Source organism: Dipodomys spectabilis, unplaced genomic scaffold (genome assembly GCF_019054845.1).
Source record: "Dipodomys spectabilis isolate Male_0828 unplaced genomic scaffold, ASM1905484v1 ptg000408l, whole genome shotgun sequence".
Classification (NCBI taxonomy): Eukaryota; Metazoa; Chordata; class Mammalia; order Rodentia; family Heteromyidae; genus Dipodomys; species Dipodomys spectabilis.
Window position 1 is genome coordinate 846119 of NW_024871085.1, and position 13343 is coordinate 859461.

Here is a 13343-nt window from a genome sequence, read left to right on the forward strand (position 1 = left end):
CTTCTTCTTCTTTTCTTCTTTTCTTCTTCTTCTTCTTTACCTTATATAAATTTTTTTTCTTTTATAAAACTTTTTTACTCTTTAATTTTTGCCTTTTTTGAAAATTTTTTTCCAGTAATTCTTTTTTCTCTTCTAATTTTTATTTTAGTGATACGTGAGTGTGCGTTTTTCTTTCTTTCTTTTTTGTTTTCTTTCTCTTTTATTCTTTTTTAATTATCTTTTTTTTTTTTGTTGTTTAGCTCTACTGAACTTCTGGTCTTTTTTTCTTCCTTCCTTAACCTTTTCACCTTTTCCTCTCTTTTGTTCTTCTTTATGTGATTTAATTCTTGTCCTGCACAACCTCAAATAAACCCGAAGTTAACTATTAGACCCTATCCCCCATTGTGTACACACTTAATCCACAAATTTATTACTCAATTCAAAACCTCTGAGACTTAAATTCCTTAATAGCAGTACTACCTCTTTATACCTATATAATATTTTAAGCATTTTTATTTTTAAGTTTTTCACATCTCCTTTATACCCCTCCCCTTCACTCAATATATTCATGTTCTTCTCTAAATAGATTGTTTTATTTCTGCATACTATTATTGATTTTTACTTTTCTATTTTAACTGGTTTCTTTTCTTCTCCCTTTCAGTTTCTTCTTTTTTTCTGTCTCTCTACTTTCATTCTACCCAACCTATTTCCTGCTTTGAGATTAGGGCTTAGTTAACTCTCCCTGTGCCTCCCCACACCAATCTATTCCTATTTTTTACCCACATCTCTCCCTAACCCTAATAATTTCTGTTTTTCCAAATTCTTCTTTGCGGTTCATAGTCAATTAACACATGGTTGTTTGATGTTGAATAGATATATCTGTTGAACTAGATTGTATATGTAGACTATTGACTGTGCAAATTCAGATTTTGGTTGATGCTTGCCTTAAGAGAGTGTTCTAGCACAAAACAGGTGCTATTTACATCTCAAATGGGCAGAGTAAGCCGGAAAAACACAAGAAAAATGGCAAATCTGGGTATCTCAATTCCCAATCTTGATAATCAGGAGACAGAAAAGATAATGAAAAATCCAGAGGAGAGTTCCCAAATAGCTCTACAAACACTGCTGGCAAACATGATAAATGAAAAGATTGAAAGCATACAAAGGACCCTGCATGAGCATTAAAGGGAGAGAGAGGAGGCAATCCAAAAGTTTATTGAGGAATATCATAAGCGTGAGGAAGCTACTCAAAAACTGATAGAGGATTTGTGTGAGCAGCTTGAGAATACTCAACGAGAAAGGCAAGAATGAAGTGAGCAGGCTGAGAACACTCAAAGAGAATTCCCATGAACGGGAGGAAGCTAATCAAAGAGGAATACAGGAATTGAGAGATCAGGAAGAGAATACACAAAGATCAGTAAAGGCATTCATGGAATCCAGTAACAAAGAGCTGAAGGAAGTCAGGGAGACCACAAAGGGAATGCTGAATGGAACCCAACAGAAGGAATGGGAATCCAAGGAAACCATAACCAATCAACTAAGTGATCTGAGAATAAACACTGAACACCAAATTAAGGAAGTAAACAAGTTCATACAAGATCTAAAACAAAGCTTCAACAAAGAATTTGAAGCCATCAAAGCTGACCAATTAGAAGGAAAAGAGATAAAAACAAAGTAGAATGTCTTGACAGCACGTTATACCATGCAGAAGATTGAATCTCAGGGATTGAAGACAGCCTAGATATTATAGAGAAAGAACATACAACCATCCAAGACAAGTCCAAGAAATATGGTAGATCTATCCAACACTTGGAAGAAAACATCAGAAGGCCTAATCTAAGGATAATGGGTGTAGAGGAGCACCTAGAAACAGAAGTTAATGGTCTAGGAAATTTTTTAACAGGATCCTAGCAGAGAACTTCCCAAATATGCAAAAAGATAGGCCTATTCAGATAAAAGAAGCTTTTAGAACCCCAAATAGACCAGACCAGAATAGGACATCACACTGTCATAATCCACACAGGATCAACTCAGACCAAGGAAAAGATCCTTAAAGCTGTCAAGGAGAAAAGATTAATCACCTATAAAGGGAAACCAATTAGAATCACCTCAGATTTCTCAGCAGAGACAATCAAAGCAAGAACCTGGAATGATGTATGCCATGCCCTAAAAACAAACAACTATCAACCAAGAATTCTGTAACCAGTAAATTCTCCTTCATAACTGAAGGCCAAATAAAAACCTTACATAGCAAAGAAAATATGAAACAATACATCTCCACCAAACCAGCCCTACAAAACATTCTTAAAGATGTCCTACACATAGAAAACCAACAAGACCCCAATAAAGGCCAAGTAACTGCACCCAAACTGAGAATCCAAGAACCATAGGAACAACCCAGATTTCGCAGCTCCCAAGAAGGTGGATAACAAGGCAGGAACTCCCAAATACGTCTCAGTCCTATCTCTCAATATTAACGGAGTTAACTCTCCAATTAAGCGACATAGACTGTCTAGTTGGATTAAAAAACAAGACCCTTCTATTTTCTACCTTTAGGAATCACATCTTGCCCAGAAAATCAAACACATTTTCAATGTTAAAGGCTAGAACAAAATCTACCAAGCTAACGTCCCCCATAAACAGGCAAGAGTTGCATTCCTAATATCAGATAAAATAGACTTCAAATTAAAATTCGTGAAAAGAGATAAAGAAGGTCGCTTCAAACTAATTAAGGGATCTCTCCTTCAGGAGGATATTCCAATTCTCAATATATATTCGCCAATTAAAGGAGCACCCAAATTTATCAAAGACACACTACTTTCCCTCAAATCCCACATAGATCCAAAGACATTAATTGTTGGGGATTTTAACACACCACGCTCCCCACTAGATAGATCAACTCGGCAAAAACTCAACAGAGAAACCGCAGATCTAAACAGCTGCATAGATCAACTAGATTTAACAGACATCTACCGAACATTTCACCCAGCAGCATCAGAATACACGTTTTTCTCAGCAGCACATGGAACATTTTCTAAAATAGACCACATTTTAGGCCATAAAGCAAACTTGTCTAAATTCAGAAACATTGAAGTTATACCTTGCATTCTCTCTGACCACAAGGGAATATAATTAGAACTCAAGACCAAAAGCCATCAAAGAAAGTCCGGTATCACATGGAGGCTGAACAACACACTGTTGAATCCCGAGTGGGTCATGGAAGAGATTTGAACGGAAATTCAAATGTTCATGCTATTCAACAAAAATGAACACACAAATTACCAGCTCCTCTGAGACACAGCAAAGGCAGTACTCAGAGGCAATTTTATAGCTCTGAGCTCCTACATCAACAAATTGGAGAGATCTGAAACCAAAAATTTAATCACACATCTAAACCTCCTTGAAAAAGAGCAGCAAGATAAACCCCAATCCAGTAGAGAGAAAGAAATAATTAAAATTAAATCAGAACTGAATGAATTAGAATCCAAGGAAACTATAGAAAGAATCAACAAAACAAAGAGTTGGTTCTTGGAAAAAATTAACAAAATTGACAGACCCTTACCGAATCTTATCAGAAAAAGAAGAGAACACACCCAAATAAATAAACTCAGAGATGAGAATGGAAACATCACCACGGAAACAACCAAGATTCAGAACATTATAAGGGAATACTTCTCAAAACTTTATGCTAATAAGTTTGAGAACTTGGCAGAAATGCACCTTATCCTAGCAAATATTGACATGCCAAAACTAAACCAAGATGAGTTAAACCATCTTAACAGGCCCATATCAATCACTGAAATAGAAACAGCAATAAGAAGCCTCCCAGCTAAGAAAAGTCTAGGACCAGATGGTTTTACAGCGGAATTTTACAAGGCCTTCAAAGCAGAGCTCACACCAACACTGCTCTCTCAATTTCTTTATTACTCTTTTATTAGCTTCCTCACATTACGCGATTCCTGTTGCTCTCTTTGAGTATTTTTAGCCTGCTCACACCATTCCTGACTTTCTCTTTTTCTGTTCTTGGCCAGCTCCCCCAATTCCTGTCTATCTCTTTGACTGGTCTCAGCCTGCTCATGCCATTCCTTTATTTCTCTTTATGTGTTTTCAAGCTGCTCAAGCAATTCTTGTATCAATCTTTGAGCAGCTTCCTCACGCTCATGATATTCCTGTATTGAACTTTGGTTTGCCTCATCTCTCTCCCTATCATGTACATTCAGAGTCCTTTGCAGGTTTTCAATCTTTTCATTGCCCATGTTTACCAGTAGTGTTTGTAGAGCTTTCTGGGAATTCTCCAATGTATTATTAATTATCTGTTCTGTCCCCCGAGTATCATGAGTGGGATTAGGGTACCCGGACTTGCCATTTTTCCTGTGTTTTTACGGCTTGCCCTGCCCTTTTGGGATGAACGTAACACCAGTTTTGTGCTAGAACACTATCTTAAGGTAAACATCAAACAAAGTCTGTAGATGCACCATCAAAAGTCTGAAGATACACTCTAGTTCAACAGATATATCTATTCAACATCAAACAACTATGTATTAATGGACTACGAACCACAAAGAAGAATTTGGCAAACCAGAAATTATCAGGTTTAGGGAGAGATATTGGTAAAAATAGGAATACAGGGATGTGGAAAGGCAGAGGGTGAGTTAATTTAACTAAGTCCTAATCTCATAGCGGGAAATAGGTTGAATAGAATGATAGTAGAGAGAGAGAAAAAAAAGATGAAAAGAAAGAAAAAATGAGACAAGAAAAAAATAGAAGAACAAATATTAAAAATTAAAAAGTGAAACACTTAAAAGCTTAAAAATTATGCAAAATACAAACATAATATTCAAAGAAGAATTTGTATAGGATAAGATAAAGGTAGGGATAGAAAGGAGACGTCAAAAACGTAAAAATAGAAATGCTTAAAATATTATATACATATAAAAAAGTAGTACTGGTATTAAGGAATTTAAGTCTAAAGGTTTTGAATTGAGTAATGAATTTCTGGATTAAGTATGTACACAATGGGTGATAAGGTCTAATAATCGACTATGGGTATATCTGAGGATGAGCAGAATAGCAATTAAGTCATGTTAAGAAGAACAAAAGAGAAGAAAAGGTGAAAAGAATGAGAAGGAAAGAAAAAAAAGGATCAAAAGGTCAGTAGAGCTAAACAAAAAAATTATAAAAAGAAAAAAAAAACAAAACAAGAAAAAAAAGCACACACACTTATACCCCGAAAATAAAAATTATAAGAGGAAGAAAAAATTTTAAAAGAAAACAAATTTTTTTTAATGTTAAAGATTAAAATTTTAAAAAAGCTTTGGAAAATTTTTTTATAAAATACTAAAAAGAGTTCTTTGATTTTTTTGGGGGGATGGGAAGATCCTGTATCTTGTGTCATTAACCAGTCTCTAGTTGGAGTCTGGTCTGTTTGTGGTGTTTGATTTTCCTGTGGCTTGGTTGGTTTCTTAAGTTGGTTAGTTTGAGCAGGCAGAAAAATGCTCTGCTTTACCTAGGGTTTTGTGATCCTCCTCCCATGCTGGTTCAATGGGAGGGAGATCTGCTGTGAGTATCACAAAAGTGGGAGATGGAGGTTTCCTCTAGTTTGGAGATGCTGTGATGAGGCTAGGTTCTGGATAGAGTTGAGGCCTTTCAGCAAACAGTAGCTTTTCCCTGAGGGACTAGCTTGTGAGGCACTCACAGCCTAGAGCCTTTCTCAGGGTTTAAGTTTACTGAATTTCAATTGATTTTCAAGGCTGCTGTAGGGAGGGGCAGCCTCTAGTTCTGTTTATCCAGTGAAGAAATCCACTCCTGGGGCTGGTGGAGCTTGCTTGGCCCAGGCTGGGTGACTTTTCTCTGGGTAGAGCTGAGTCTAGCAGGTCAGGTTAGGTTCCTGTGACCTGCTAAATGTCTCTTGTTTTCTTCCAAGGCCTGAGTTGGAGCTAGCAGCTCAGCCAGGCCTTTGTCAGTATCAAAGATGGAGATCTCTGGTAGTGGGGGGAAGGGGTGGCCTTCCCTCCTTTGCTCCCTGAGAAGGAATGAGGATGTCAGGCTTCTACTCACACCGAGTCTTGGTTCCTGGGTTTCCCCTTGTCTGTGAACTGCAGGATGATGATGTCTGCTTCTTGTCAGTTCTTGCTGGGTTGAGTAGAATCCGCTCAACCGCCACCGAATTCACTTACATTATTTTATTCTATTTCATTTACTTTCATAAAAACAGGGTTTTCATAAAATGATGCATAAAAAAGCCTATATACCCACTTACTTCTTCAGATCTTAACAATATTTATTTCAGAAATGTCTTTAGCTCTATAGTCAATAAACTGAAATAATACTAAAATATTCAAAGGCTTTTCAGAATTTGCAAGACTCGCTCTGGGTTGTTATTTATATTCGAAAAGATATTCGAAAAGCCTTATTTGTTAAAGTTGTGATAGTTACTCCCATAAAAAAGCCATTAGTGAAGATCCCATTGCATGTACAAAACAACTTCAAATGCATCCACAATCTGGAGGTGACACATGCTTTTTGTTTGTTTGTTTTTGAAAGGTATATCTAACAAGCATATCCACAATACTGATTTTCAGTCAATATGATGAGATATTCAAACCTAATAAATACAGGGTTGATTATCTTAGTTACAAAGAAAGTTATTTTCAACAGAAATCCGGAAAGAGTTTATCCACCTTGTGTTTCACAGGAATAACCATGGAGTAACACCTGTTTGGTCAAGTCAGTCAAACTCACTCCATGAGTATATCTTAAAAGTATAACCAATTTAAGAAGTCAAATACATATTTTGTGCTGACAGTCATCTTACAAAAATAACTTACTACCTAATTATATCTGTATCTTCTTACCTAACATATAATAAGAGCTGAAAGTAGTCTCTTTTATGTAACTTAATGTTGTATATGCTTTGATTATGATGATGTTATTATTTGACAAATAAAATGTACAGAAGGGTGGCTCCACAGAAATGACATGACAGAACACTGATAAATAAATACATTGCAACACAGTTAGGTCTCTTCAGCCTCACACGGTCCACATTGCCAAACAACATTGCAACAGCACACGCACACATATACACATACACACCTGTGTGAACATGTACACACATACTTGCATGCTAAATTCAGGGTTTAGTACAAAAAAGTACAAATAAAATATTAGTGATTAGGACAAACATTAATTTGCCTTATTACAAAATAATACATAATCCATTTACCATGGGTGTTACATTTTACTTCCCTCACCACATGTGTCCATTTAATTTATTTTAATTCATTCATTCATTCATTTGCTTGGTGCTAATACCAGGCTTGAACTCAGGGCCTGGCTCTGTCCCAGAATTTGTTGATTTTTTTGTTTTAGATTTTTCAAGCCTAGAATTTTACTGCTTGTCCCACAGCTCCATTTCTAGCTTTTGCTGGTTACTTTCAAATCAGAATCTAATGGACTTTTTTTTTTTGCGTGGTCTGTTTTCAAACCACAATCCTCAGATTTCATCTTTCTGATTAGCAAGGATAAACACATGAGCCACTAGTGTGGCTTCTAGTTTTTCCTGTATAGCTATCTAATGCACATACTTAGATAGTAATTTAAAACTTAGAGTATAGAAGAAAGTTGTACAGTGATGATATTGTCCTGTCAGAAATTTAAGCTAGTAAATTTCTTCTTAAAACCATTAACAAAAATGCCATGATATAATATAAGGGAACTCACTATTAACATATGAGTTTTAAGAGCTTTCTAATAGATCCATTATTTGTTACCCAACATCTGTATAATGCAGTAGTAAAATTGAAGTCCTTTGTAGGAATACTTAATTACCTTGTTTTTAAAGACACTTGTTTTCATCTAAAAAAGTAGGCCTCTCTATTGTCTTCATGTGATTTTGATGATTGAAGGTGTTTAATGAGAAGTCAAAGTTTATTACTAACCCTTTGCTATCAATTACCTCTCACCTTTTCTTCTTGGAACATATAATGATAAAAGCAATAGTTCAGAATCAGCAAGCAATAGTTCAGATTCACACTTCCAGTGCAAGTGGATCACCAGTAATTAATCCTTGATACCATTTTCCACAAAGTTTTGTCCCAGATACAATCGGCCTGCCTTCTCTAGCTGCTTTCCTAGCCTGGACCTATTCCTTCACTTTACAGGAAAAGTGTTATTTAACTGATTTCAGTCAGATCTGTTACTAGAATTTTCAGAGATTTAGATTCTTGTCTGTAATTTGGTCAAAGCTATGTCTCTATATGTAGGCTATTAAAAATGTATGTTCTAATTTCAATAAATACATAAATTCTATTTCCATCTCTTGTAAAAAATAAAACTGTTTGCTCTATAAATTGATCAGAGGCATGGATTTTGTGGCTAGCTAGGTCATTGCACATCTGTCTCTCTCTTTTTCTCTCCCTTTCATGGTTCTCATAGATAATATGTCTGCTCCATAATTATTCTAATTTATTTTGCTTTTATATTTTTGGTTGCATCATTTCACTTTCTGCTCTGCCATTTCCCAAATCATTTACATAGAAGGCATTATTTCATATTTTCTCATTCCTAGAATAAGCTGCACATGAGGACACCACTGGTCCTCATTTTCAGTCTATACCATTGAATATGGAGGAAAACCTTTCCTCTGCTCTCTATCAATTCCCTACTCTCCAGTTAGTATAATTTCGAAGAGTAAAAATGGAAAAAGAGAAAAAAAATCATGGTGAAATAACAGATGTAGAAATTTCACTGGATTTTTCTGACCAGTTCAACCAATGTGAACTATTGGGGAATACATGTGTACCTCATTCCCACTGGTACTCAATGTCTCTGGTTAGGCAATTCTGATGTAGACAAGGAAAAATTGAAAAAGTGAGGAATGGTAACATTTGCAAAAAAAATGGAGAAGTATTCAAGCAAATTTTTGTTTGGGCTGCTGAAAATAATTGGCTTACTACAGTACAGAGACTACTTTCCAAAAAGAACACTCATGTGAATACTACGGATGATGATGAGTATACCTCTCTTCATCAAGAAGCCTACAGTGGACACTTTGACATTGTCCATGAATTGGTGGCTCAAGGCAGATATTCACGCAATAACTGTGAATGGCTGGGCACCCCTGCACAGTGCTTATATGTGGAATAATACCAGAGTGGCTTCTTCCTTAGTTCATCATGATGCAGATACCAATCCCCAAACTAAAGTCCTCTTGACCCCCTTGCATCTTGCTGGTTGAAATAGAAATAGCAAAGATATGCTGGATCTCCTTCTATTGAAGCATTATATGAAACCAGGTCTGAAGAACTTGGAAGAAGCTGCATTTGATATTGCCAAAAGGATAAATATGTATCACTACCTCTTTGAAGTTGTGGAAGGCTGTAAAAATTGTTCTCCTAAGTAATAATGGTTTGGTTAAGTTTCTGAAATTTTAAAAATGCCAATCCATCTTTGTGTCCGTACAAAGTATTTTCACAATACAAAGCAACGGCAATATCTTACTTTAAAAATTCATGGATTCCATCGTATTTTTCAAGTGAATTGCCTGACGTTGATGTCAAAATATATTCAAGATTTGTTTGTATACATCTATAATGATTTCTGCCTAGTTTGTGATTTTTTAAATCAGAAATCATTTTAACTTATCTGTTGAAATGAGTAGTACAGAAACTAAAGATATTTCTGGTGCTTGTCTGAAAAAAGTATATTTTAAAATAATCTGTATTTTGTTTGTACAATGTCCAAAATGTATTTCATTTGTTCCTGGATATAATACTTTGAATTCTACATTGTTTTATGATATATCGGTTCATTATTAAATGTGTTATTTCAGATAGCATTCCCTATAGAAACAGATTAAGATTCCTTTTTATCCTAGGCCTATATAGTATTTTATTTCTTTGGGATAAAATGACAATGATATCTAATTTGAGAAGTTTTGTTAAGATTATGCTATGTAAAGGCCTTTCTAAGTTGAGGATTTAGTACACTGATGTCAAACTAACTTTCAGATCAATGAATTACATTTATTATTACATTTGCATTTGTGTAATCAATTTTTTAATAACTGTTTTTAATTTCTTGCATCTGAAGAATGAAAAATATGGAATACTTCACACATTTTCATATCATGCTTGTGCAAGTGCCATGTTAATCCCTATATTGTAATTTGGGTAAACGGGCTGCTGAAGCATGTAGTATCCTGTAAATTTAAGTAGTTAATGATGCAGTCTTTATACAGGCATATATCCTTGATTAACTCTTTGTAACTAGGAAACCTTATTGTTCCTAAAAATGCTATTGATCTTACTTCTCTAAAATTCTGTGTATATTGGAAAAAAACTTATATTGTTTGGTTGATTGCTCACATTTGCAATTTTTTTGTCAATGACTATTTTAAATATTTTTCATTTTAAATTTGAACATACTTTGAAGCCTTTATAGTTAGGTCCAAAGGTGATCCTTTTCAAGTACTTATTTATCAACTGAGTTAACTTTGTTTAGCTAATGGATTCAAATTAAGCCTTGCTTAAGAGCTACTTGTAAACTTCTGCAGCTTAAAAGTTCCTAAATGAGGTCTTACTGGCACAAATGTCTACCTGACCCTTTACTATTCTTCCATGTAGCAACAGTCCAATCAAAATATCTTACCCTGACAGCCTAGATTTTCTTATTGGAACAAAACTAATCTTAAAAGAGATCATAGAGAGATGAACAGTTAAGATAGAATCGTTTAGACTAGAAGGTATTTTATAAAAAAATAATTGTTTTTATACCTAACATTTCAAAAGTGGCTAAAGCCAAAAAGGTGAAAAAATTTTCACATGCATGATTACTACTAATGTCCTGGCTAGTCTACCATCCAACCAGGAAGGAATTTACACTACTGCCTTTCATTCACCAAATATTTTCATAGTTACAAGAGAAGTCTATATGTTTCTCCTCCATATTAGGCCTTAAATTGGTAATGTTTTAATCACAGTGTTTGCTCTTGCCTCTAGGCTGTAAATCTACAAATGGTAAAGCTTTAGGTCCAACTCTACCAAGCACTGAGGTAGAAATAATGGAATAATACATTAAAACACAGTTGCCTTTGATACCCTAACCATAACAAAACATTGCAAAACATGTGCCTTTTTCTTATATTATATATAGTTATATATTTTATATTTATACATGCTGATATTTTATTTCACACATTGAAACTTACTAGAATTAATTGATAATTTGAAAAATAAATAGATATATATTAAAATAAATAGATTGGAATATAAATAATTAGGTTTAGAATATACATATTAGAATATGAAAAGTATCAATGCAATGTCTTCTGTATAAACTTGTGATACGTTCTAAGTGTTCTTGGTCTTCAGAATTCACATTGTAAAAAAAAATGTTATTTTCCTCTAATCTGTAAAGGAATTTACTCTGCTGCTCTGTTATTATTTTAACTCACTGGTTCCAAAATGTTTTTCTCCATATTTCTGAAGCATTCCTACTGATTTTATGCAAATTTTGCTGATACGATGTCTAAAAGGTATTATTCTTCTGCAAGACACACATATCCTAGGATCCCAGGTCTCAGTTATTCGCATCATCAAGTAACAAGGGAAAGACTTCTCATCGAGGCCCATGCAACATGCCAACAGAAAGTAATTGAAAATCCATCTCAATTCCTGATGACACTGGAATTAGCAGTAAGCAATTGTGAAATGCAAGGCAATTTAAAATGAAATATGAGATCACAAAATCTGAAAGAAAGTATAGTAATTCAAACTTTCAATTTACAAATGACCAGCCCATATGAGTGAACAAGATCACAAATGTCACAAATTATTTTTAATACCCCTCTCCTAATAATTACTTAAAAATTTCAGTCCAACGTAAGTAGCCAAAAAAATAGTTCCTAGAATGATAGATTCATAATTGGTCTACCAAGGTTAGGAAAATTTGACTTACAGGTCAAATATAATTCACAAAAACATTAATTGAGAAGATCGTTAATGCTTCAAAATACTGGTACTTCAGTAAAACTTGGTTCTGTAGTATATAAATGTTATCATTCACAAACAAATGATAACCTATTTTTAATCTCCTGAAAACAGATTCCTATTCAAATAATCTTTTAAAATCATATTCACCAAAGTAACAATTGACAAGTTGATGATAATTAGTGACATTACAATCATTTCAAGTTTAGGGTGCAAGTTACAATAGAGTTGATTTATTTACCCAGCACTAATGCCAAACAAGTTCAACCATTCATTAAAGTGTAGAAATAGTACCACCCACCATTTGTGTTGTTCAGTAGGTGCCTTCCAGGAATGTGTTAAATAGATCAACCTCCCATAATTCAAACTCAAACACTAGCTAATAAAGTAAATTTCATCACTTAATAAGGTACATGTTAAAAAATCACAAATAGTTGCCTTATCATATGTTGTTTTATGTTTTCCCTATCTGTCTAACATAGTAAGAAATATGACTTAAAGTCATGAATATGAGTACTCATCAGAGATGTGACAAACATAAAATCTGTCTTCTATTTCTCTCATATTCCTCTATAGTAGTAAATCATAGTAGTTTTCTTCTTTTTCCAAAACTTATAGGTAGTAGAAAATATTATCCCATGTAAAATAAAATAATCACAAGCCTTTTTACAAAGCCATTTCTAAAATTTGGTAGTTAGGAATATATTCTAAGCCATTTTTAAACTTTCTTGTTGACTAAAGATTAATCTTCCAAATGGATGAGAATAAAATCATGTCTTGGTGCTTCACGTCTCCAGTCTTGAAAATTGTTATTGCAGATTAATGAATTGTGGAAATATAAACTGACATCAGTTCAAGTATAAGCAGGATTGAAACTCCATGGAATGTATATAAACCTTTCAACTTATTAACAGACAGTTTAACAGAATGACTATCAGGAAGTTGAAATCAGAGAAGAAAGACATAGAATGAATGAAAAATGGAACGAGGGGCAAGTACAGCTAGAATACTCAATGTACACATATGATAAAGGAAGTAGTAAATCTGAAATAAATCTTGGAGAAGGGGTTGGCTGAGAATGATAGAAGGAGTCACTCTGATCCAGGAATATTGGACAATTTGATGGACATATTTATTGTAATACACTTGCACAACCTTTTGAGATTTAGTTTCAAAACACGAAACAAAAACACACAAAAAACACAAACAAACAGCAATCTCTAGAGAGGATGAATATGACGTCTCAAAATTTTAAATAAGTAATGAAGGGTAGTCTTGGGAAAAGCAAGCAAAGTTGTTCAAAGAGGGCAGTTTGGGGTATCAGAGAATTTTGAATAGATTTAAATAGATTGTCTAAAGTTAAGAATCACCAAC